At 37.5% G+C, this 27,977-nt stretch overlaps 1 long non-coding RNA gene across 1 annotated transcript in view; it reads left to right on the top strand.

The window, feature by feature from the left end:
* Positions 1-27,977, top strand: part of LOC116094923 — an 83,411-nt gene that overhangs the window by 38,305 nt on the left and 17,129 nt on the right. The window contains exon 7 of the long non-coding RNA XR_004120359.1: positions 1,293-1,407. This is a non-coding gene — a long non-coding RNA (uncharacterized LOC116094923). The remainder of the gene's footprint in view (positions 1-1,292; positions 1,408-27,977) is intronic.

Genomic DNA, 27,977 nt, shown 5'->3' with positions numbered 1-27,977 from the left:
TACATGTGCACCATTAGTTGACAGTTACAGAAAAATATTGACTAAAAGCTTTGTGAGCTTTAAATTTATTACCACCAAGCTCTATGGTGACCTTCCTTAGTCTTAAAGAACTGCATAAAGACGTCTCATAACAGTCCATGTGGACTGAGAAGGTTCTGTTTAAGATATAAAGCAACAATTAGTTAAAGAAGAGGTCATGAATTTAAAGAAGAGTGAAGGACAGTATAAGTATGGAGCGAGACAAAAGGGAGAAGTGTTGTAGTTGAACTCGATTATATTATATTATATTATATTAATTATATTATATATTATTATGTTTTCATCTCAAAAAAATGAAGAAAAAAGAAATGGGTAAGAAATCAAGACCGTACAGAAACAAGAGGGAAGTCTGCAAAAGGCTTTAGTGTTCAGCTTGGTGACTTCCACTCGGTACTATCAATGCCTGAGAACCAAGCAAAGTTGCCACACTGATTATGGTGACATATCATTGTTTTTGACCTTTGGTTGAAACTTGCTGATGTATCATATAGTTACTAAAATGACTGATTCTTTAATGCAGGTATTTTTTTTTATCTCATATATTTTTCTATCTAGTTAATTAGTGGGTGGCTTTGTTTGTGTGTGTGTGTGTGTGTGTGTGTGTGTGTGTGTGTGTGTGTGTGTGTGTGTGTAGGTATAGGCATGCACAGTGGTATATGCGTAGAGAGTCAGGGGAAAACTTTCAAGAATCAAATCTACCACGTGGGTAAAGAACTTAGGTTGTGAGGCTTGGCAGCAAGGCAGTGTACTGCTGAACCATCTCGTAGGCTTCTCCTTTTGAGATCCACTGTTAAAGAGACAGGGCTTCTGTAAAACATAGCTCAGGTTTTATGGCCTTGATATCTAAAAAAAAATGTAATCAAGATAAAATAAGTTGTGTTCATCTGTTTGCTACACCTCAAAACTGTTTCATATCCTGATGCTGAGGAAATGTAGGTTTAGGTCTTTTAATAATTTAATGTCTGAACATGAGGATTTAGTTTGTGTCACAAAACAAGTGGAAAATTTAGCAAACAAGCATGTACAAAACACACAGACATAATCCCAGGTCTCTCTCTCTCTCTCTCTCTCTCTCTCTCTCTCTCTCTCTCTCTCTCTCTCTCTCTCTCTGTTTGCTTGTTTTTTTTTTTTAAATCATAATATTCAAAGATGCCCCCAAGAAATTCAGGAACTGATTTCAACCATTGGTATGCTTGAACTCTTCACAGTAATTTGCTATAATGTTGTCTTAGTGATCTTTTGCTTTTTAACAGATATCTACAGAAGCTGAAGGCATGGGTCTTGAGGCAAGTGTTTGCTACAAGACATGAGGCGAGTACTGTGTATGGATCCCCAGCATCTTTGCAAATCAGTACAGCAATGTAAAATGTAAGTCTAGTAATGAGAGCCTGAGGAAGCTGATTCCTGCGGTCTCACTCCAGCCGCTCGTGACAATATTGGAGAGCTCCCTGTTGAGTGAATGTTGCTGTCTCAAAAAATAATTCATAGAAGTGACTTGGTGACTAGGGAAGACATTCAGATGTTGAACTCTGATCTCCGTATCCCAAAGAGTTAAAAACCAGATTCAGACACAGACATACAGACACAAACATACAGTGGGATGAAGGGAGATCTAGCTACATCTAGCTACATCTAGCTACTACAACTGTTCCCCTATACTGCTAACTAAAATGGCATTGCCTTCATCTAAAGAGCTTCCCAGCAGTTTGCACTGTTTTTAACTCTAACAGACTTTAATACTTTGCTGCTAGCTAGTTTGCTTTGGGATATAGCTGAGAAAAGACAATTCAGTGTAACATGTTGGCATTATTCCTGTCTACTTTAAGGTGAGAACAGGTGATCAACATCTGTTTCCTCTACCTGACAGATGGGCTCTTTTCTCTCTTCTCCATAGTTCAGCACACTGCTGAGAAATCTGCTGCATTGAAAGATCAGTTTCAAGTTCAGAAAGAATTTGTTTGCTTGTACACCTGTGTTCTAAGGGAAGTGCTCTATTGCTTATGCCAGTTGGAAGACTGGCTGAATTCTTTAGCATATATAAAAATGCCAAGTGCCTGAAATGGGAATCAAATGATAACATCATTAGAATTCCCTCTTGGGGTCAGATGAGCTACACAGCTGCATTAGAAAGTTGTGCTTGGGTATAGTTTCTATAGTCTGAATTTGTTTCCTGCTTGTTTCTCTTTCTATGAAAGCAATGCTCATATTAAATATCATATAAAGAACAAAGAACATTTGAAATAAAGATGTGACAGAACAGGACATGAATTATAAACCTTACGTAGATAGAGGTTTATGAATGAGGATAGATTAAAGCCTAGACAAATTTCTCCAAATTTCACAGTTTCTACCAGACAGAAAACTTCCTGCAACATGTCCTGTGATTAGAAAAAAAAAAAAACAAATTCATGAATCCAGTGTTACCTTTTAATCAAATGAAATACAGTTTTATCACCATCTTCTAAAGTTCAATAACCGTTCTGTACTCACATAGAACACTGGCACTACTGTAGCTTTGTCTCTACCTTTCTTCCAGGCTCATGATTCACCATTCTCCTTCTGTAACCATTTTTCAATTAGCTCTGGTCACAGAACAGTAGGAAATGATAGATCTCCATGTGATGGCATGGATGCCTTGGAATTCTTGGGTATGCAGAAGGGGGCTCATTGCTGGGAAATGCACACTCGCACACGCACACACTCATGCATGTGCACGCATCTGTTAACATATCGTCTCTACCTAGTCCCCCAGAATCCAGAAAATGATGTTAGATTCCCTGAAACTGGAGTTACAGAGAGTTGTGAGACACCACATGGGCTATGGGGATTGAAGTTGGGTCCACTGTAAGAGCACTCAATGCTCTTAAGCACTAAGCCATTATATCCAACCCCTGGGAATAGTTTTCAAGTGTCTGTGTTACAAAAGACCAGTTGGACCAAGAAAATGGTCATAGAGAATTTCAAATTTCAGTGTTTCTTATCAAATGGTTTTGGAAAAAAATAGATGATTCTGTAGACCAAGCATGGGAAGCAAAGGTAACTGGAAGTCAGAACAGAGTCTGTAGTTTTATTCAAAATTCAGTTTGCGTTTAGATCCTATCATTAGATTAGAGAATTCTTTTGTAGTGGTGGCAGCTTCCAAGAACGACTGTGTTGATGGAAACATTCACCTTAGCTTATCCATTTGTTAGAATGACTGCCACATGCAACATCATTAAGAAGGAGTTTGCCAGACGCAGTTACGGGCAGACACTGTAGGAGACACTGCAAATGGTCCTTCTTGTGTGGCATCCAGTAGGCTCCCTGGGAAGCGCAGCAGCATGGCATCCTGGGGAATAGAGGAAAGTAGTTAAAAGAAAAGTGGTTAAGTTCTACCCAGGGAAATTTCAATCTAAAATTTAAATTTAAATTAGATGACTGGGTGGCCATCTTATCACTTTGTTTACTAATCTTAAACTACCCCACGGAGTAACAAAATAATATGATATTTTAATCATATGAAATGTGCTAAATATAGTGTATGTTCATCAAACTACTTCTAAGAAAGGAAGATTTTGAAAATCTTTTCATTAGGTTAATTGTTGTTGATTTCTTTTGGAGAATATTCTTAAATACAGATAAGTGTAAGACTGTTATAAGTGATATAGACAGAATGAAGGACATGTGCGTATGTGTCAAAAATCTTTATTTTAAATATCTTTCACATAATAGAAGTTGTAGAACTGTAATCCAAAAATGGAGTGGCATTCAGAGTCTGAGTAAGCTTATTGTATGAGCAATGGAAAAGAGGCTCCATTACTAAGAATGAACAAAGAAGAAATTCCTAGTACTGTTAACTGCAATTGTGACATTAAGGTATTTCCTGTAAGCTTGAGCGCTCCTCTTGAAACACAAAAATTAAAAATGAAACAGAAACAAGAAAACAAATACAAAACAAAACAAAAAAAATGTTTTACAGCATGCATTGTTTCCACTTGGGATTGTGTATGAATGTATTACATCTGAGTTGGGAATGCTTAGGCCCTCTTATCAAAGTGTGAAATTTCCCACAATGGTGAAGCAATATCCTGAAGCAAAGTGTACCAGCTTCTTGTGGTTTACTCTTCTGACAAGATACTAATTTTGTGCCTATCCTCTTCTAAGGAGAGAACAGTTTTCCTAGGAGCCTGGAATGGGCTCCATTGCTCCAGTCCTAGAATGGTTGCCAACATTATCAATTATTAAAAACAGAAAGCTGACCAATTGCCATAGAAATTTGTCTTTCTTCTTTCTGCCCTAATGTATAGATAACATGACAGAAATTGAGACCTCTTTTAACACATTTGTGTTATCTTGAAATGGAGAAGTAGAATGTCCAGGCTTATGAATGATGGATATCAATAATAATAATCATGACAAATAGAAGTTTGAAATTAATTCCTAAGATATTTAGTACTTTCTGTACTACCTGGTATTGCCTGCTTTTTAAAGGGCTTAGAAAAATATGTTTGACTCATTTTTCACTTTAAAATATGCAAACTTGGAAGGAAATAGTCTTTTTTATTTTTATTTATTTACATTTCAAATGTTATCCCCTTTCCTGGTTTCCCCTCTGAAAACCATCTATCCTATCCTCCCTTACCCTGCTTCTGTGAGGTTACTCACCTATCTCACCACCCTAACATTCCTCTACATTGGAGCATCAAATCTTCACAGGACCAAGGGCTTCCCCTCCCATTGATGCCCAATAAGGCCCGTTCAGCTCCTTCAGTGCTTCCCCTAACTCCTCCATTGTGGTCCCTGTACTCAGTCCTGCAGTTGGCTGTTGAGCTTCTGCATTTGTATGGGTCAGGATCTGGCAGAGCCTCTTAGGAGACAGCTGTAGCAGGCTCCTGTCAGCAAGTACTTCTTGGAATCAGCAATAGTGTCTGGGTTTGGCGTCTGCATGTGGGATGGATTTCCAGGTGGGACAGTCTCTGGATGGCCTTTCCTTCAGTCTCTGCTCTACTCTTTGTTACTGTATTTCTTTTAGACAAAGAGTATTTCTGGGTTAAATAAAGAGTATTTCTGTGGCCCCATCCCTCAACTGGGGAGCCATGCCTAACCTCTGGATATGGTCTCATGGGTTCTCCCTCCCCATTGTGAGACTGAACAATGGCTCAGTATTTAAGAGCACTAACAGCTTTTGTGAAGGATCAGGGTTAATTTCCAAGCATTTATGTGGTGGCTCACAACCATCTGTGTTTTTTAGTTTTAGGGAATCCAGCACCCTCTTCTGACCTGACACATACATGTGATATGTATACATACATAAGGAAAAGAATTCCTATAAGTAAAGTAAGGATTTTTTTTTTAAAACTGTAAATCATGAGAGAGTTCAGTGTGACTACCTGTCTCCTTAAAGTGTCTGAAGTTGTGCACAGGTGACCCCTGTCAGTTCTCTGTCCATGATAAATAAGGTTTTACCTTTTCTGGCCTCTACTCTACTAAGATGTTTTTTCTGACTTGGATTGCTAGTCATCTCCCAAGCCTGTCCTCTGATTTAATTGCACCTCTGGAGAACCAGGGATAGCCAACTTATAAAACACCGTTTCTACCTCTAGATCGCTACACCCCCAGAAGAATCTGACATTTTTTCAGAAAGAAATTTGACATGTTTGTCTTAAACTTTAAAAGCGGAGCTCTTTGGCTACTATTAAATTTCTTAAAGAAAAAGAACAATACAGCCACGTGAGATTTTCTTTTTATTAGAAACTTTGGCTCCCGCCAATTGGCTTTGTGCTGTTAAGTTTGGGCATCAGGGCTGGGAGCTTCTGAATTCTGTGGTTGTTTGCATCTGCACCTTTCACCACGGCTGGCTCATGGAATACTTGGATTAAGATGAACCAGAGTACAGCCCTCTAGTTTATTTTAAGATGTCAGATGGCTAGTTTTTGGATACCAACCGATATTTACTTAGCTGCTTCCTCAGATCAAGGACTTTCTCTCTTATTCATGTAACAAGATGCTTATACATGCTGAATTGTAATCTGTGAAGGAAAAACAAGGGCATTGTTGATTGTTCAAAAATAAAAATAAAAATTCCAACTTAGAATGCAGGGAATGAATGGAAATAGCAGGCTGCATGTATTTCTCATTGTAGAATTGTCCTGTGTGAAAACAGAAGTCCTGGTTTGAAAAAATATTGCTGAATTGTTAGCTAGGAATAGAACAAGAAACCTATTAAAGCTTTAAGGGTTGGACCTCTGTACTTTCTGCTCCTATATTCTGGTTTTCTACAATGTTTTAACATTGAAATACAAATTTCTAGTTCTCAAACTTTACTTCGTAAAATGGTTGTAGAATTAAAAATGTGGTCCCCATAATATAGGAGTTTACACAGCTTTGTGACTATGTAGTAGATTTTAGAAAATCTTTGACGTTTATATCTCGTACTTTCAAACCTTAAACAAGAAAATGTCACCACTAGTGTTTGGACAATCACACTGGTCTGTCTGTCCAGTGAAGAAATGTTGCCTGTCATTAGAGCAAAAAATGGCTGGTAAATTCTCTGGTATGGTGTGGTCTTGCCACTACCACATTCTCAGCCAGAGAAAGAAAGAGAAATGCACATACTGCTAGATTGTATTTTAATTTGTAGATGATAAAATGAAAACCATAGATTCAAACACAGATTTGATACTGTCCTAGGTCAGATGGGCATAAACAACATTGAGTACCTAAGAAAATGTTTCTTGGGCTATTTAGATCTTAACTATTTTCATAGTTATAGAATTGTGTAAATTTGTCCTAATGCATAGACTTATTCTTAAATTTGGTACAGTCATTGCTTTATTCTACACAATATTGATTTAAAAATAAAATAGTCCCTACACATGATTTGGGGTCATTTAATACACTGCAAACATATTTCAACACTTTTATCGCTTTTATCAACAATGTACATCTTATAGACTTGTTGAAAGTTTCTGTTCTCCAAATACTGAAGTATCTATTCACAAAGCCACACTCTGAAAGCTAAAAAATGAGGTTGTTTCAGATAGAAATAAAATGGCATTTATTAAGAATCTTTCTGGCTACAAGTAAGGTCTCTTCAAACTTTGAGTGCACATACATACACACACACACACACACACACACACACACACACACACACACACACACACCATCTTTCTCATGAATTTCTCCTGGGATACCTCATATGCAAATGTTTGCATGTGTGAACTTTTCTACATGACATAAATGATGGGTACTTTGTGATTCAGGAAACGCTTCAGAAGACTGAGTTAGTAAAAGCTGTCATGGGCCCACAGATGAGGATCCCTGTAATCTAAGATGAAACCTTTCCACATCTCTATGTCTATAAAACATATGTAAATGGTCAATACAGAAGTTGTGAGTGGGTCCAAGGGAACTACAGTAAAAGAAGGAACTGGTGAGATGTAGGCACCAAGATATTAGTGGCACTGAGTGTCCAAACACTTAGCCTCAGAAGGGTCCAAGATACATTTTTAAGCTTTTCATTTCACTTACTCAGGTCTGTAAGACTTATTTGACTTTCTTGAAGACATACCTCTTCAATAGTTTGTATCAAATGAAAACATCAATGCAATGGGACAGATGAAAGCGTCAATGCCCAGAGCTGACAAAGGAAAAAAGTATTAATTAATTGTATTAATTATTATGCAAGGTTGCATGTCTAAATATGGAAAACCACACTTGGTTCTGGTGGCATGTGGATAAAATCTGTAACATCAGTTGTTGGTGAACATGTGTTTCCCACCAAAGTTTGCTTACAACCCTATTATAGAAAAATTTGTTACATGAAATTCCCACTCTAGTTGAAAAACTTATCCAGTGATAAGGTGTCATGTTCCACATATTCCAAGTGTTTTTTTTAGATAAATAGTAGAATTCACTGGGATACACTTACAGTAATTCACCATTTTATATCTTTTACTATAATTCTTAACATTCTTTACAGTTGAGCAAATTATAAAACTTCCTGTCTTCCTTTTATGGAAAAATTAAGAGTGCTCCTTAGTTCCAGTAGTGACCTGATACACACATGCACACAGACACAATACACATATACACACACACACATCACATACACACATACACACACACACACATGCACACAGACATACATACACATACACACACACATCACATACACACATATACACACAAATGCACACAGACACACATACACACACACATACACACATACACACACATGCACACAGACACACACACATACACACACACACACACACACATTCTACTTTGGTTTGCAAATTAGCATTTTTCACAAGATGGAATGACTATTATTTTCTGAAGAAAAAATACTTGAACCTGGAGGATATTTTTGTGGTTTCTGCAATTGTTTAATATTTGGAAAAGTGTACAGGCTACTGAATGACTTAGAACCACAGTTGTTTATTCTTAAATGAAGATCTCTTTTATTTGGGAATATAAAGTCAATTTGGTAGGTCATGAGAACATTAAACACAAATTTAAGATTAAAAAAATAACGGAGTTACCTCTGATTGAAATAGTGAGGTTAGTTACATGCTTGCATGTGAAGTGTGTGTGTGTGTGTGTGTGTGTGTGTGTGTGTGTGTGTGTGTGTGTTTGGTTGTAAAGATTGAGTTGCTGGACAAAGTGTTCCCTACTTTGAGTTGAACACAGCAAAAACATTCTACAATACAAGGTTATGGGCTTTCCAATGAAAGTTGGGCTATCCAAGGTTTCAGAACCAAATGGTGTGAGGCACACAGATCCCTAAGATGGGACTTTCTGAGGATCTTAAGTTCAGAGATTTCTTTTTTGCACTTTTATTTTTAATTAATACGTTTTTTCAGTTTCCTTTCTAATCAACATAACTTTAGCACTAGATAGATTTTTCAGAACATCTTATAAAGTCAAATGAAACTGAATGTTTGTATTTGTTTCAAATTTGGAGGAAAAGTCAATAGTATCTAAAGATTTACGTAATTACTTCTGTTTTTCATTTGCTTTTCACATTTATCTGGAATGCTCTGTGTTGGGGTGTCATAAAAATAAGTACTTGGTAAAATCTACATGTCATCTCAAACTCTTCCTCACCAACCATACATACATAGACATAAAAAAGAGAGGCATGTGTATGTGTGCATATACATACATACATACATGCACATGAATACACATGCCTATGCACACACATACAAAAAAAAGCACACAGACATACATGCGTGTATGTACATGTACATACACATTTTGATAGAAAGTAAAAGTAGCTCAAGAAATGAAACCCCTTACCTGACTCGGTCATGGCATGACCATGGTAGAAAATTAGTTTATCATAAGATATTTATTGAAGAGATTTCTTCTTTGATTCCAGAGAAATGATAAAACTTCATTTACTGCTTTAGAAAAACTTGTGGTGTGGACATCAGGAAGGCCACAATGATGTAGCACTCTAAAGGTTTATTCTTTCATCTGGCTTTACATTCATCAGTTCTGATCTATATTTTAGTCTCTTCAGGTAGGAGTGTTTAGGAGCTAGGCCTTCAGTGCCTTCATAAATCACCTGGTAAACAAAATGAATGGGTTATCTCTAACCCTGACCATTAGTGACATGAAAAACTGGAATCAACATCAACTGTCATGAACACAATTAAAATATGGAGAGACCTTGACTTAGGGGTATGCTTCTGAATGTCCCTGGGTGTCATCTGCTGCTAGAGAGGTCAGAATGAGCCATTGGTGCATTCTGTAAGCAAATTAATATAAGTGAAAGATTTCTTTATTATAGTTTAGAAAACTAATATATCTGCCGAAGTGCACTTATTTAAATAGAAAGCAAGCATATGTAAAATAAGCAAAAGAACCTGGCAAAGCCTTTGATCTAAGAAGCTGACCCTGTGTTAAAGGTGAATGTTGAAGAAAATAATGTTATTAAAATGCTTGCTACTTTAATTATTTGGAGGAAAACTTGCCTCCATGGATAATTAAATTTATTCTTTTAAAATTTCAGGGTGGCATGCTTTCACATTTTTTAGGTGAGCTTTGGTCAAACCGTGGTAATAATGGTTTCATTTGTTGTGGGAGTTTCCCAGCTCAGATGGTACAGGAATCTGTGGGGTCGGTGTGTGAATCTTGCTGGAAATGCTAGCATAAATATACCATATTGTTCGTGAGGCATCCATTTTAGCCCCACGATACCATTACTAGCCTTCAGCTTGAGCTTTAGTTTATTTATATCTGCCCTTCTGCACATCCCCATAAAGTGCCATCCTTCTTCACTGTGTTAGAGCCGATGTGTGAACACTGGAGGAAAGACAACAAAGCATTTGTTTATTATTTGAAGCTGAAGATAATCCAGAGAGGCTAATGTCCGATGTTTAAACTCAGTGGGTTAAGATAAATATTCCAGACACTCATTTCTCATTGATTGCCAAATAAACAATAGAATCCCAGCTTTTAACTACTTAATTCAGTTCTAGCCAAAGATTTCTTGAAAAAATTAATTTGCCTGACATGATAGGCACATTGAAAGTAATGAAAAAAATTTTCCATACAAGCATAAACAGAGGTAATAATAGCAGCATCAACAATAATAACAACAGATTACCATTAGGCTGTTTTATTGATTAGTAAGTTAAGGTCAAACTTTCAGCAGGACACTATGATTTAGTTAGATCAAGAATCACTTATGCCATTTACCAACAGAAAGTATAAGGTTTTTAATTGAACCTAATAAATATACTAACCCAAATTCATTTATAACTGCAAAATGACTCCATTTACAAAAGATGTTAAGTTCATTAAGTATGGCTTCAAGAAAGGGTGTGCTTAGTCAATTACTGGTATAAAATCTTACTTTTGTTTCCAAATAGATTGATGGATTGCAGATTGAATAATTGATTGAGTAGTTATGACAACCATAGTTATTTCTTCATGTAAACTGACTAACAGGAGTGGTCTAGCTGGTAAAAATTTCAGAGTGTTGGGAAGTAATGAAGAGTGATTCTGAAAAACACAATATCTAAGTCTGTCAAAACATGACAATGCTTTAAGCAGTAACTACTATTTAAAAATTGTTTGAAATTCTTGAGGGCTTGGGGTTTTAATGTCATCGTGTCAATTTCCATCTAGCAGCAGAGACTGAATAGTTCAAATTATTTTAGAAAATTGTCCACATCCTGGTAATATTGATAATAAGAATGGAAAACTGATAATAAGAATGGAAAATTGTAACTTTTGCTTCCAGAGATGACCCACTGGAAATCTAGACCAGGTGAGCACTGCAGGAGCAAATCATCACTCCACAAACCTCAGTTAGCTTCACACACACACACACACACACACACACACACACACACACACACACACACACAGACACACACACACACACACAGACACACGGAAATAGATAGAGAAAGAGAGGGGGTGAGAGAGGGAGAGACAGACAAAGAGAGAGAGAGGTAAAGAAAAAGAGATAGAGAGGGGCAGGGGGAAAGAGAGTTACAGTTTATAAGTAAAAGATATAATAAGTAAATGTTGAAAAATAGATCTTAAAGTCAATTAGTAATTAAGAAACTGGGCCATGGTCATTGCTCAAAATACTTGTTATTTTAAAAGACAAATTATTCATATATGTTTTATGTTTCCAGATTTATGCTATCAAATCAGAAAATATATTTTTCTATTATATAAAAGAATGTATAGTATATACACAATTTGTGGTTACCTTAATTTAGAAAAGTGCTATGTATTTTATAAACTCGGGCCCATGAACAGACACATATAGAGTGTTCTACACCACCTAAGCTTTATCTTATTATTATTATTATTATTATTATTATTATTATTATTATTATATTAATTATTTTTAATCATTTTTCCCATCCAGTTGTTATTCCCCTCCTGGTCCACCCTCCCACAGTTCATCATCCCACTTTTCCTCCCCTGTCTCCAAGAGTATGTCCCCACTCCACCCCTATCAAATTAGACTTCCCCATCCCTGGGGTCAAAAGTCTTTAATGGTTAGGTACAGTTTCTCTCACTGAGGCCAGACCAGGCATTCCTCTGCTGTATGTATGTCAGGAGCTTCATATTAGCTAGTGTATGCTGCCTGGTTGGCTTTGGGTTAGCTGCTTGCCTTTCCTGTTCAAATGATGAGCATTCTTACTCTAGTAAACACACACACACACACACACACACACACACACACACAGAGAGAGAGAGAGAGAGAGAGAGAGAGAGAGAGAGAAACTCATGCTCACAAACATTCAGGTACACATATGTACATAAACACGAACACACACGAACATACATACACACATGCCATCAGGAAGCAGTTTACATCTGTACTAAGCACATACAGACTATTTTCTTGCCCTCATTCCCTAAATTATTTAAGTTACTATTTTGTACTAAATATCATTTATACCTTAGACATTGTTCAAAATTTACACAACGGTGCAATATGCTCTATGTAAATAGAACTTCTACTTCTATGAGGGATTGGAGCAGATGTATATTTTGGTGCCTGTGGAAATCCTGGAACCAATCATCTCTAGACAGTAAAAGACAGCTGTGTAAACAGTCAATACACTTAAAGGAAGGGGAAAGACTTTGTTATTTACATGTTAAATGAAAGTTTCTATGTGTACCCAACATTATAGTTAGTTGCCTTTAAATAAACAGGTTCACCAAATGATTGTATAAATAACATCATAAATGTACAATAAAGTTAATAAAGTTTATTATAGAAAATACACCAATCCTGGGAAATTTCAGGAAAAAAAAAGATTCCAAACTTTCTGTATGTAATCCAGCAAAGAATTATGAAACATTGGATCACACATATTTGCAAATTTCTTATTTCTTTTCAGTCAAGTCTGAGAATCTTCCTAAGTAGTTCAATTAATAGTTATGTAAGAGTTTATCTTACTTATCAGCATTAGCAATCATAAAATTGCATTGTGATGTCTGTGACTTACAAATTTAAGGACAAGAAACAATGTGCAATAGACTAAATATATTAAAAGTCTGTCAGATACACAAATAGAGGCAGTGAATTACTGATAAAAGATAATACCAACAAGGTGTAAATATAAATGTGGGTAATTTGATCGACATTCTAGTTCCCTCTAAGCGTTTTGATATAAAGACTTCTCTGAATATGTGTATATGAGAATGAATGCCTCAGGCTACTTTAACTATATGCTCTTGCCAGACAGTTATAATAATTGAGTGTTGCTTTCATGCCTTTATAGTGTTTTTGATTTTTAAAAACAACTATGTACATGCCTAAAATAGAAGACATTGCCCCCAGTACAGCCCTAAGAGTGTTATTGTTGCAAAATATTATATAGCATCTTTTCTTGAGCCATTTTGGCTCTTTGGAGAAAAACAAATGCCATAAAAAATCTCTCCTGTCATACTAGTGGACATTCAAAGATTCATTTTAATTTAAAAATATAACCATTTTATTTGAGTTACTTTTTCCACTTTTTTTTTGTTCAATTTATATTCTGATCGCACCCCCCCTTCCCTTTCCTCTTCCCAGTCCCACTGTTAAAAGTACCTCTCTCCAATAACCGCGCCCCCACCCCGGGGTCAGATAAGGAGAGACTCCTTTGGGTACCAATCCACACTGTAACATTTAGTCCTAGTAGGACTAGGTACATTTATTCCATTGAGACAAAACCGGATGGTTCATGTAGGGATGTGGGGATTCAATGGCAGGAAACAAGAGATCATCAGAGTCCTGCTTCACTTGTTAGGGAACCAACAAGCAGAAGACCAAATTGCACATTTTCCATAAATATGTAGGGAGTCTAGATCTAGCCCTGCGTACTCCTTTGTTGATGGCCCAGGCTCTGTGAGCCCCCATGGTCCCAAGTTAGTTGACTCTGTAGGTCCTTGTGGTGTTATTAACCCCCTCCAACTTGCTCACTTCTATCTCACATTCTTCCACAAGACTCCCTGAGCTCTGCCTGATGTTCAGCTGTGGGTCTCTGCAGGTCTCCATGTGCAGCTAAATAAAACCTCTCAGGAGGCAGTTATGCTAGCTTCTTGCCTGCAAGCAAATCAGAGTATCATTAATAATGTGTTGGCTCTCTCCCATGGGATGGGTCTCTAGTTGGGGCCGTCATTGGTTGGTTATTCCTTCAGTCTCTGCTCTGTCTTTATGCCTTCACATCTTGTAGGCAAGGAAAATTTTGGGTTAAAGGTTTTGTGGGTACACTAATGCCCCCCTCCCTTTTCAGGAAATTCTGTGTGACTACGGGAGGTTGCCACTTCAAGAGTTTCTATATCACCCTCTGATTGGAATCTCCGTTAGTGTCACCCTTATAGACTCCCTATATCCTCTCCTGTCCTAGAACTCCAGCTAGTCACCAGAGATGCCCTTAGCCAATTTCATTTTTCACTTCTAGGCCTCTCCTACCCCTCCCTCACACCCTCTCCTACCGGGTTCTCTGTATCTACTTCCAATGAATATTTAGTTTCAATAATATTCTCCCTTGATGATTATTTGTGAAATTCATGTATCATTCCTTGGGACCTCCTTGTTACCTAGTTTCTTTGGGTCTATGGATTTTATCATGGTTATCCTACACTTTGTGGCTGATGTCCAAACGGACATAAATGAGTACCTACCATGGCTTTGGGTTACCTCCCTCAAGTTCCATTAAAATTCTCAGCAAAATTCATGATGTCTTTTCTTTTAATAACTGAGGATTATTACATTTCCTTTATCCAATCTTCAGTTGAGAATGCTTCCAGTTTCTGGCTATGATAAATAAAGCTTCTATGAACACAGTCAAGCAAATGTCCTTAAGGTAAAATGGAGCATCTTTTGGATATATGCCCAGGAGTGGTATAACAGGGTCTTGAGGTAGAACTAGTTCCTGTTTTCTGAGAAACTGTGAAATTAATTTCCAATATGGTTGTGTAAGTTTGCACTCCTACCAGCAATAGAGGAGTGTTCCTTGCTCCACATCCTCTATAGCTGTGCTATCTCTTGAATTTTTTTAAATTTTTTTTTTTTGAGACAGGGTTTCTCTGTGTAGCCTTGACTGTCCTGGAACTCACTCTGTAGACCAGGCTGGCCTTGAACTCAGAAATCTGCCTGCCTCTGTCTCCCAAGTGCTGGGATTAAAGGTGTGTGCCACCACTGCCCGGCTTATCTCTTGAATTTTTGATGTTAGCCATTCTGATAGGTGTAAGATGGAATCTCACATTCATTTTGATTTACACTTCCCTGATGAATAAGGATGTTGAAAATTTCTTTAAGTCACTCAATATTGTCAATATTTCAGGAGGCATGAGGTGGGCATGGGTGGGTGTAGGAGAACCCTCTCAGAGGCTAAGGGGAAGGAGATGGGGAGAACAACTCTGGGAAGGGTGACTTGGAGGGATCAGCATTTGAAATGTAAATAAATAAAGTAATTTGTGATGTATTCTTGGATTCAGTTTTAGAGTATTTTATTTAGTACTTTTGCAACAATGTTCATAGGAGAAATTGGTCTGAAGTTCCTTTTCTTTGTTGTGTCTTTGTGTGGTTTAAATATCTGGGTGACTGTGGCTTCATAGAATGAGTTTGACAGTGTTCTTTCTGTTTCTATTTTGTAGAATATTTTGGAGAGTATTGGTTTTAGCTCTTCTTTGAAAGTCTGGTAGAATTCTGTGCTAAAGCCATCTGGCCTTGGGTTTTTTGGTTTGTTTGTTTGTTTGGTTGGTTTTGGTGGGGTTCGTAAATATTTAATGACTGCTTGTATTTCCTTATGGGTTACAGGCCTGTTCAAATAGTTACCTAATCTTGATTTATATTTGGTATGTGCTTTCCGTCTATAAAATCATCCATTCCTTTTACAGTTTCCAATTTGATTAAATACAGCTTTTTAAAGTAAGAACTAATGATTTTTTTTTTTTTTAAATTTCCTCATTGCCTGTAGTTATGTCTCTCTTTTCATTTCTGGCTTTGCTTACTTCTATACTCTCTCTCTGCCTTTGTTTGTTTGGCTACCAGTTTGTCTATCATGTTATTTTTTTAATGGACTAGCTTGGTTTTGTTGATTCATTGTATCATTTTCTTTGTTTCTATTTGATTTTTAGCCCTGAATTTGATTATTTACTCCTTTCTCCTGCTGATTGTTGTGCTTGCTTCTTTTTTCCTAGAGCTTCCAGATGCAATTTTAAATTGTTGGTATGAGAACTTTCTAATTTCTATATGGAGACACTTAGTGCTGTGAATTTTCTCTTAGAATTGCTTTCATAGTATTCAATAAGTATGAGTACATTATGCCTTCATTTTCATTGAATTCTAGAAAGTATTTAATTTTTCTTTATCTCTTCCCTGACACAGAGATCATTGAGTAGAGAGCTGTTCAGTTTCCATGGGTTTTCAGCCTTGATGTTGTTTCTGTTGTTGAAATCCAGCTTTAGTCCACTGTGATCTGATAAGATGCAAGGCGTTCAATATTCTTGCATCTGATGAGGCTTGTGTTCTGACTGACCATATAGTCAGTTTTAGAGAAGATCCCCTGAGGTGCTGATTCTTTGTGTTTGGGTGAAATGTTCTGTAGATATCTATTAGGTCCATTTGATTCGTAGCATTGGTTAATTTCATTCTCTGTTTAGTTTTTGTCTGATGACCTGTGCATTGGTGAAAGTGGGGTATTGAAGGCTCCCATGATTAATGTGTGGGGATTAACATGTGACTTAAGCTTTAGCAATATTTCTTTTAAAAATGTAGTTGTCCTTGTGTTTGGGGCATAGATGTTCAGAATGAGACACCATCTTGGTGGATTTTTCCTTTGATGAGTATGAAGTGTCTATCCCTATCTCTTTTGATTAATTTTGGTTGAAAGACTATTTTATTAGATATTAGAATGCAACTCTAGCTTGTTTCTTGGATCCATCTGCTTCGAAAATGTTTTTCTACCTCTTTATTCTGAGGAAATGTCTATCTTTATTTCTGTGGTATGTTTCTTGTATGAAACAGAATTATCGATTCTGGTTTATATCCTTCCTGTTAGCCTGTATCGTTTTATTTGGGAATTGAGTACATTGATGTTGAGGTATACTAAAGACCAGTGATTGTTACTGTTATTTTGATAGTGGTATGAGTGTGTGTGTGTGTGTGTGTGTGTGTGTGTGTGTGTATGTGCTTCCCTTATTTTGTTTTTGGTGGTCTGGTATTACTTATTTTCTGTATTTTCATGGGTATAGTTATCTTCCTTGGTTTGGAGTTTTGCTTTCTATAGGGCTGGATTTATTTTGAATTTTTTTTTTCTTGAAATAGCTTGTTTTCTCATTCTATGGTGATTGAGAGTTTTGATGGGTAGTATAGTGTAGATTGGCATCTGTGTTTTTTAAAGAATGAAAGTTATCTGTCCATGTCCTTTTACCTTTTAGTGTCTTTGTTGAGAAATTAGGTGTAATTCTGATAGGTCTGCCTTTGTATATTACCTGGCTTTTATTCCCCTGCAGCTTTTAATATCCTTTTTTTTCTGATGTTCTGAAAGTTTAGTGTTTTATTATGTGCACAGGAGAATTTCCTTCTGGTCTAATCTAATTAGTTTCCATAAGCTTCTTGTATATTTGTAGGCATCTCTTTCTTTAGGTTGGGAAAGTATTCTACGATATTGTTGAAAATATTTTCTGGTCCTTGGAGCTGTGACAATTTACCTTCCTCTATTCTTCTTAGATTAGGTCTTTTCACAGTATTCCTGACTTCCTGGATGTTTGTGTCACAGTTTATTTTAGATGTAACACTTTCTTCGACTGATGTACCAATGTCTTCTATCGTATCTTCTACACTTGAGATTCTTTCTTTCATATCTTGTATTCTGTGGGTTGTTCCTGTTCTCTTTCTAGTTTTTCCATTTCCAAGATTGCCTCAGTTTGTGTTTTCTTTATTGTTTTTATTTCCACTTTCAAATCTTGAACATTTTTCATTTCCTCCACCTGTTTAATTGTATTTTCTTGTGTTTCTTTAAGGGATTTATTTCCTCATCAAAACCTCTAACTCATTGTGTTTTTCTGAAAATTTTAAGGGATTTATTCATTTTCTCTTTATAGACTTCTATCATCTTTGGATTTATCAAGACCTCTATCAAGATTGGATTTAAGGTCATTTTCTTCTGCTTTGATTGTGTTAAGATAGCTAGGGCTTGCTGTAGTATGATAACTATCCTTGGAAGGTCTGATCTTGCCATGGCTTTTGTTGATTGTGTTCTTATTCTGGCCTTTACCCATCTGGTTGTCCCTGGATGTTCCTTATGTAGCAGTTATTGGGAAGCAGGGTCTACCCTTGATGATCCTGGTACAGGAGATCTCTGGTCCATAGGCCTGGGCTAGAAAATGGAACTCAGGGGTCAATGCAAGTCTCCCATCATTTGGGTATGTAGTGGGTAGCAAATGGGGAGGCTGAGAGTTGGCAGTACAATGGAGCTCCAGGGGCACCTCTCAGGGTAGCTGAGCATATCTCAGACAACTAGCTGGGCAGGGGAATGGCTTCAAGGAAGTAATCTAACCTGTATCTTTCCAGTTGTGAGGGTCTGAGGAAAGGTGGTGAGACAATGGAGCTCTGAGGGAGAGGTGGTGGCAAGAGCTCTCTGCTCATGGCAATTGGGTTTCCCCAACCCCTAGAGAACTCCTCCAGAAGGGAAATTGTCAAAGGGAAGAAATATAACCTGTATGCTTCCAGATCAGCAAGTTCTGATAAAATTCAAAAGAATGGCAGTCAGAAAAAAAAATATGTAGTAATGCTCCTTTACTGTTAACATGGGATCCAAGTAAGTTTCCATTGGCATAAGCACTGTGGTAAGAGTGGGTTAGCAGCTCTGGACTCTGCATCTCATGAATGTATGCCAGTGCACTATGAAATTGAACTATTATTTGTGAATGCTTTGGTTTAATGACAAAGATAGAGAGTCTGATTTCTTTGTTGCTGAATATACACATTATTCATTATAAACAGGGGCACCTAATTTGATTCTGTTTCTTATTGTTTGAAACTGACTTAAGGGCTGGTGAGATGGCTCACTGGGTAAGAACACTGACTGCTCTTCCCAAGGTCCTGAGTTCAAATCCCAAGAACCACATGGTGGCTCACAACCATCTGTAATGAGATCTGTCACCCTCTTCTGGTGCATCTGAAGGCAACTACAGTGTACTTATGTATAATAATAAATAAATCTTTTTTAAATAAAGAAACTGACTTAAAATTATAAATATGTATTACAACTAAACTTTTTAGACAGTACCTAGAAGGTAAACTAGTAACGGTCTCTACTTTTTATTTTGATTCTCTTGGTATCCCATTATTTTGTTGTTGTTGTTTTTGTTTGTTGTTGTTGTTGTTGTTATTATTATTATTATTATTATTATTATACCTTTTTTTTACAATCTAGTCTTTATCCCCCTTATGACTGCCCTCTGACTGTTCCTCATTCCATACTTCCTTCCCCATCTCCAAGATGTTCCCGTTTCCCATCCTGACTCCACTATACCTCCCTACTCAATGGGGCTTCAAGTCTCTCAAGGGTTAGGTGCATCGTCTCTCATCATCTTCTCTGCCAGACTAGGCAGTCCTCTCTTGTATATGTGTCAAGGGCCTCAGACCAGCTAGTGTATGCCTGATTGGTTGCTCAGTGTCTGAGAGATCTTGGGGTTCCATGTTAGTTGAAACAGCTGATCTTTCTATGGGGTCTTCCCCTTCTGCAGCTTCTTCCAGCTTTTCCCCAATTCAACCACAGGGGTCCCCTGCTTCTGTCCATTGGTTGGATGTAGGTATCTGAAACTGACTCTTTCAGATGCTTGTTGGGCCTTTGAGAGGGCAGCTTCTGTCTGTAAGTACATCATAACATCAGTAATAGTCTCAGGAATTGGAGACTTCCCTTGAGCTGAATCCCAATTTGGGCCTGTCACTGGACCTCCTTTCCCTCAGGTTCTTCTCCATTTTTTGTCCTTGCAGTTCTTTTAGATGGGAGCAACGCTGGGTCAGAGTTTTTGACTGTGGGATGGCAACCCCATCGCTCCACATGATGTTCTGTTTTCTACTGAAGGTGGACTCTACAAGTTCCATCTCCCCACTGTAGGACATTTCATCTAAGGTACCTTCCATTGAGTCCTGAGAGTCTCTCACTTTTCATGTCTCTAGTATATTCTAGAGTGTCCCCCACCTCTTACTTGCTGAGGTTGCCTGTTTCCATTCTTTCTGCTGGGTGTAAGGGCTTCAGTATTGTCCCCCCTCCCCATACACAATTCCTGATCATGTTTCCCTTTTTCTCTCCCTGTCCCCTCTCCCACCCAGGTGCCTCCCTCCTTATGCTCCTACAGCAATTACTTTCTTTTCCCTCCCAAGTAGGATTGAGACATCCACACTTAGGCCCTTCTGCTTGTTAACATCTTCTCCACTCCTTCTATTCCCATTCCCTCACTTTGATTCTTTCTCCAAGATTATTTTCCTCCTTCATGTTTCTGCGTCCTTTGACCATTTGTACCTCCATCATTCAAGACAATTTCATCAGTCTTCTGAGCTAGACATCAATTTACTCTGTTGGAGATCTCCAGTCTTTCCTGTTGCCTTTATGGGACACTCTTCTTCCACATTCATTCCTATCATCAGGAGAGAAAGAAATCATATATCATTTGTACCAGGTCTCTCCTTATCACATATTATAGCATTCACAGTTGTCATGTGAAAGCACAAAACAGCTCAAAATTAAGGGGTAATAATTTGGAATACTCTTGGAAATAATTTTAAATTGAATCACATGACAAATGTGTCTGTCTTGAGGTTAATAATTATCTATATTATTTAGATCCAGGAAATAACCCATGGTGCTGAAACTGTGCCTTGTACATTGTCAAAGTCTTTGAAACAAATTCAATATAAAACAAGGAAGTCTTCAGTTTTCCATTCCTTAACTTTTCTTTATTTCTCCTATTTTTTGAATGGTAAAGTTTCCTATAAAAACTAAACTGATTTTTTTTCTACCAGTATTGTATTCCATGGAAATGTTTTTGAAACCCATTTTTTTTCTGTCTCCAGAAAAGTATGAAAATTAAATCTTCTTCAACCCTACATAAGGAACTATGGGAAACTAAGGAATGCCAAGAATGGGAAAAATAGTGGGAGAAATAGTCTTCTCTAGGGAACAAAACATTAATTGGTTGTCTAATACCCAATGATCAGGCATGAGGAAATGCAAATAACACTACTGACTGAGCAGGTTATATTCAGTAATATATATTTATACACATATATAACTACACATATATGCATACAATAACAATTAATGCAAAAAGAGGCCATAAATTTAATAGAACTAGGAGGTGGGTGGAGTAAGGAAGTAGAAAATAGAAATATTGTAATTAAATCTCAAAATTAAAATAAAACAAAACAAAACAACAACAAAAGCAGTGTAAAACTAGACAGGTCTCCTACCCAACTGAAATGAAGAAGGGTACCACATTGCTGACATTGATTATAAATGATGAGTTTTAATATGAGTTCCATATGGTAGATATTAGAAATCAAAAGAAAATAGTACATACTTGATAGTACATAAAATCTATTTTAAAGTTAACTAGTATATCCTTTCTCCTGTCTTCACACACTTCTCCTTTCTTCCCTCTAGCTTGGGCTTATTATGATTATAAAAAGTATCCATTAATTGATGCACATGACAAGTGAGAAGTTGTTATAAGTGACAATGTAACATGTACAAGGGTATATTTTAAACTGCTTAGGAATGTTATTTATTAAATAATTGCTCAATAGTAATTTATTCATTTAATTTGAGTAATTTCTGGACATCAATCAAAATTTTCCTTAATGTGGAAATAGAACAACTACAGAGACATTTACTTTAGTAAACTCATTTTACAATCACAGAAGAGTCATAAGATAACTGTTACATATTGTCCTGTAAGAGACTGGGATACACAGGCTGTAACCAAAAGCCGCCGGTCCAAAACTGTTCCGAAATTTAGCAGATAATATGATAATTGTTACTCCAATGGGTTTAAGGTTGTGTCTCAAACAGCCTCTGAATCTGTCCACCAGACACAGATGGCTGATTCCACGAGTCATCCAAATTCATTAGCCTGTGCTATCTATCATGTAGACAATGCCCCAAGCTCCCAGCATTCTGGCTGGCCTCCACCCCCAGTTGTTTAACCACAGCTGGATATGAGCCACCCCACAGCCAGATAGCTCAGCAGCACAGACAGCCCAGCCAAGCCCACCATATAAGAGGTGGTTTCCCCCTTCCCTTTTTCTCTTCCTCTTCTTCTCTCCCTTCCCTCTTAGCCTCTTCTCTTCTTTACTTTCTTATCCTCCCTTCCCCCTCTCTGCACATGGCCAGCCCCTACTTTCCTATCTCTTCTCTCGCCTTTCTATAATAAAACACCTTACAATCATGCATTGCCTTCTTTCAACTAGACATGCTTTGTAGGCCCAGTGTTTGCAGCCAAGAGACCAGACCCAGTGCAAGGTGTAGTGGACAGATTTACCACATATGGCGGTTAAGAGCATTTACTGCTCTTCCAGGGGTCATGAGTTCAAATCCCAGCAGCCACATGGTGGCTCACAAACATTATCTGCTATCACACATTGGGCATAATGTTGGCCACCAACGGTGCACTGCAGGTGGTGAACCAGGTAGCAAGCTCCATGGCATCGGGTGCTGCTGGGTGGTGGGGATATGAAAGGGATTGGAGAAGATGACTTACATCCTGTCAGAGGTCTGATACTCTGGGCAGTGGACTCGAGTGTCTGTCCGCACACCGTGTTCTGGCAGGTGGGCATCTGTATCCCAGTCCTCAGAGAGCAGGGGCGGGGAGGGGGGCTGCGGGGGACAGCTGAAAGAGGGGTCCTTGGGCCTCATGGAGGGCAAGGACACAGTTTCTAGCTTCTTAGGAATCACAGGCAACACTTGACTCCTCAGAGGAGCTGAGAACATATTAGGGGCCCCAGAGCAGCTCAGTCTGCTCTGAGGGCTAAGGGAGAGAGATGGCAGGGAAGGAAAGTGGCAGTGGTGGTTTGGGTGTGGCAGGAAAAAATAGGGGCATGGGAGTTCTCAGTTGCGTCTTGAGACTACAAAAGCTGGGCCCACAAAGCATATCTAGTTGAGAGGAGGCAATGCATGATTGTAAGATGTTTTATTATAGAAAGGATAAAGAAGAGATAGGAAACTGGAGGCCATGTGCAGAGAGGGGGAAGGGAGGAGGAGAAAGTTTTTCCTCCTATGGGGCTGCAAATCCTGTCAGGTCCTTGAGTTCTTTCTCTAGCTCCTCCATTGAGGACTTTGTGCTCAGTCCAATTGATGGCTGTGAGCATCCACTTCTGTATTAGTCAGGCACTGGCAGAGCCTCTCAGGAGGCAGCTATATCAGGCTCCTGTCAATAAGCACTTGTTGGCGTCCACAATAGCATCTAGGTATGGTAACTGTATATGGGATGGACCCCTAGGTGGGAAAGTCACTGGATGGACTTTCCTTCAGTTTCTGCCCCAAATTTTGTCTCTGTATTTCCTACCATGGGTATTATGATCCCCTTTCTCAGAAGGACCAAAGTATCCACACTGTGGTCTTCCTTCTTTAGCTTCATGTGGTCTGTGTATTGTATCTTTGGTATTCTGAATTTCTGGGCTAAAATCCAATTATCAGTGAGTGCAGGCCATGTGTGTTCTTTTGTGATTGGGTTACCTCACTCAGGATGATATTTTCTAGTTCTATCCATTTGCCTAATAACTTAATGAATTCATTCTTTTTAATAGCTGTGTAGTACTCCATTGTATAAATGTACATTTTCTGTATCCTTTCCTCTGTAGGAGGATACTGGGTTTCTTTCCAGCTTCTGGCTATTATAAATAAGGGTGCTATGAACATAGTGGAGCATGTGTCTTTATTGCATTTTGGAGTGACTTCTGGGTATATGCCCAGAGATGGTATAACTAGGTGCTCAGGTAGTAGTACTATGTCCAATTTTCTGAGGAACCTTCAAACTGATTTCCAAAGTGGTTGTACCAGTTTGGAGTTCCACTGGCTATAGATGAGTGTTCCTCTTTCTCCACATTCTTGTCAGCATCTACTGTCACCTGAGTTTTTGATTTTAGCCATTCTGACTGATGTGAGGTGGAATCTCAGAGTTGTTTTGATTTATATTTCTTGATGACTAAGGATATTGAGCATTTCTTTAGGTGCTTCTCAGCCATTTGGTATTCCTCAGTTGAGAATTCTTTGGCTCTGTACCCCATTTTTTAATAGAGTTACTTGATTCTCTGGATCCTAACTTCTTGAGTTCTTTGTATATATTGCATATTAGCCCTCTATTGGATTTAGGGTTGGTAAAGATCTTTGCCTACTCTGTTGGTTGTCATTTTGTCCTATTGACAGTGTTCTTTGCCTTAGAGAAGCTTTACAATTTTATGAGGTCCCATTTGTCAAGTCTTGATCTTAGAGTATAAGCCATTTGTGTTCTGTTCAGGAAATTTTCCCCTGTGCCCATGTTCTCAAGGGTCATCCACAATTTCTTTTCTATTAGCTTTCGTGTATCTGATTTTACATGGAGATCTTTGATACTTGAGCTTTGTACAAGGAGATAAGAATGGATCGATTTGTATTCTTGTACATGCTAACCGCCAGTGGAGCCAGCACCATTTGTTGAAAATGCTGTCTTTTTTCCACTGGATGGTTTTAGCTCCTTTGTCAAAGATCAAGTGACCATAGGTATGTGGGTTCATTTCTAGGTCTTCAATTATATTCCATTGATCTACCTGCTTTTCATTGTACCAATACCATGGAGATTTTATCAGGATTACTCGGTAGTACAGCTTGAGGTCAGGGATGGAGATTCCACCTGAAGTTCTTTTATTGTTGGGAATAGTTTTCACTATCCTAGGATTTTTTGTTATTCCAGATAAATTTGCAAATTGCTCTTTCTAACTCTGTGAAGAATTGATGGGGATTACATTGAATCTCTAGATTGCTTTTGGCAAGATGGCCATTTTTACAATATCAATCCTACCAATCCATGAGCATGGGAGATCTTTTCATCTTCTGAGATCTTCTATTTCTTTCTTCAGAGTCTTGAAGTTCTCATCATACAGATTTTTCACTTGTTTAGTTAGTCACACCAAGGTATTTTATATTATTTGTGAATATTGTAAAAGGTTTTGTTTCCACAATTTCTTTTTCAGCCTGTTTATCCTTTGAATAGAGGAAGGCCACTGATTTGTTTGAGGCATTTTGTATCCACACACGTTACTGAAGTTATCACATCTAGGAGTTCTCTGGTGGAATTTTTGGGTCCTGTAACTATATGATCATATCATCTGCTAATATTGGTATTTTAACTTCTTCCTTTCCAATTTGTATCCATTTGACCTCCTTTTACTTTCTACTTGTTCTGGCTACGATTCGAGTACTATATTGAAGAGGTAGGGAGAGAGTGGGCAGCCTTGTCCCTGATTTTAGTGGGATTGCTTCAAGTTTCTCTCCATTTAGTTTGATGTTGGCTACTGGTTTGCTGTATATTGCTTTTACTATGTTCAAGTATGGGCCTTGAATTCCTGATCTTTCCAGGACTTTTATCATGAAGGGATGTTGGACTTTGTCAAATGCTTTCTCAGCATCTAAGGAGATGATCATATTTTTTTCTTTGAGTTTGTTTATATAGTGAATTATATTGATGGATTTCCGTATATTGAACCATTCCTGCATCCCTGAAGTATTTATTGCGTATTTTTGCATTGATAGTCATAAGGGAAATTGGTCTGAAGTTTTCTTTCTTTGTTGGGTCTTTGTGTGATTTAGGTATCAGAGTAATTATGGCTTAGAGAACAAATTGGGTAGTGTTCCTTCTGTTTCTATTTTTTGGAATAGTTTGAAGAGTATTGGTATTAGGTCTTCTTTGAAGGTCTTATAGAGTTCAGCACTAACCCATCTGGTACTGGGCTTTTTTGGTTGGGAAACTATTTATGATTTCTTCTATTACTTTAGGAGTTATGGGACCCTTTAAATAGTTTATTTGATCCTGATTTTACTTTGGTACCTAGTATCTGTCTAGAAAATTGTCCATTTCATTCAGTTCCAGTTTTGTTGAGTATAGTCTTTAATACTCAATACTCAATAAAATAAAATACTCAATAAAATTCTTGCAAACTGAATTCAAGAACACATCAAAATGATTATCCACAATGATCAAGTAGGCTTTATCCAAGGGATGCAGGGATGGTTCAACATACAGAAATCCATCAACATAGTTCACTATATAAAAAAACTCGGAGGGGGAAAAAAAAAACATATGAACATCTCAGATGCTGAGAAAGCATTTGCAATTGGATCAGATGATTTAATTTCTCAGTTGTCATTGTTATTTTACCCATTTCATTTTTTATGTTATTAATTTGCCAACTGTCTCTGTGCCCTCTAGTTAGTCTGGCTAAGGGTTTATCTACCTTGTTGATTTTCTTAAAGAACCAGCTCCTGGTTTGGTTGATTATTTGTACAGTTCTTTTTGTTTCTACTTGGTTGATTTCAGCCCTGAGTTTGATTATTTACTCCCTCTACTCCTCTACAGTCTATTTGCTTTTTGTTGTTGTTGTTGTTTTGTTATAGAGCTTTTAGTTGTGCTGTCAAACTGTTAATATATGATCTCTACAGTTTCTTTTTTTCCAGTTTCTTTTTGGAGGCATTCAGAGCTATAAGTTTTCTTCTTAGCACTGTTTTCCTTGTGTCCCAAAAATTTAGGCTTGTTGTGGTTTCAATTTCATTAAACTCTAAAAAGTCTTTAATTTCTTCATTTCTTCCTTGATCAAGTTATCATTGGTTAGACTGTTGTTCAGCTTCCACATACATGTGTGTTTTCTATTGTTTATGTTGTTATTGAAGATCAGCCTTAGTCCATGGTGATCTGATAGGTTCTCGTATCTGTGGAAGCCTGTTTTGTGACTGATTATATGGTTAATTTTCAAGAAGGTGCCATGATGTCTTAAGAAGAAGTTATAGTCTTTTGTTTTAGGATAAAATGTTCTATAGATATATGTTAAATCCATTTGGTTCATATCTTCTGTTAGTTCCACTGTCTCTGTTTAGTTTCTGTTTCCATATGTGCCCATTACTGAAAGTGGGGTGTTGAAGTCTCCCATTATTATTGTGTTAGGTGCAATGTGTGCTTTGTGTTTTAGCAAAGTTTCTTTTATGAATACCCTTGAATTTGAGACACAGATGTTCAGAATTGAGAGTTCATCTTGGTAGATTTTATCTTTGATGAATATGAAGTGTCTCTCCTTATCTTTTTTGAAAACTTTAGGTTAAACATCAATTTTATTCGATATTAGAATGGTTTCTCCAGCTTTTTTCCTGACACCATTTGCCTGGAAAATTGTTTTCCAGTCTTTTACTCTGAGGTAGTGTCTGTCTTTGTCACTGAGGTGGGTTTCCTGAATGTAGCAAAATGTTTGGTCCTGTTTACATATCCAGTCTGTTAATCTGTGTCTTTTTATTGGGGAATTGAGTCCATTCATGTTAAGAGATATTAAGGAAAAATGATTGTTGCTTCCTGTTATTTTTGTTGTTAGAGTGGAATTATGTTTATGTGGCTATCTTCTTTTTGGTTTGTTAGAAGAGTATTTTCTTGCCATTTCTAGGATGTTTATGTTGGTGTTTTCCTTTTATTATCCTTTGAAGGGCTGAATTTGATGAAAGGTATTGTGGGAATTTGGTTTTGTCATGGATTATCTTGGTGTCTCCCCTAAGTAATTGAGAGTTTTGCTGAATATAGTAGCCTGGGCTGGCATTTGTCTTCTCATAGGGTCTATATGACATCTGCCCAGGATCTTCTAGCTTTCATAGTCTCTGGTGAGAAGCCTGCTGCAATTCTGATAGGTCTGCCTTTATATGTTACTTGACATTTTTCCCTTACTACTTTTAATATTCTTTTTC

Source organism: Mastomys coucha, unplaced genomic scaffold (genome assembly GCF_008632895.1).
Source record: "Mastomys coucha isolate ucsf_1 unplaced genomic scaffold, UCSF_Mcou_1 pScaffold17, whole genome shotgun sequence".
NCBI classification, from domain to species: domain Eukaryota; kingdom Metazoa; phylum Chordata; class Mammalia; order Rodentia; family Muridae; genus Mastomys; species Mastomys coucha.
Note: the sequence above shows the minus strand (reverse complement) of the source record. Positions and strands in the feature narration are given on the sequence as shown.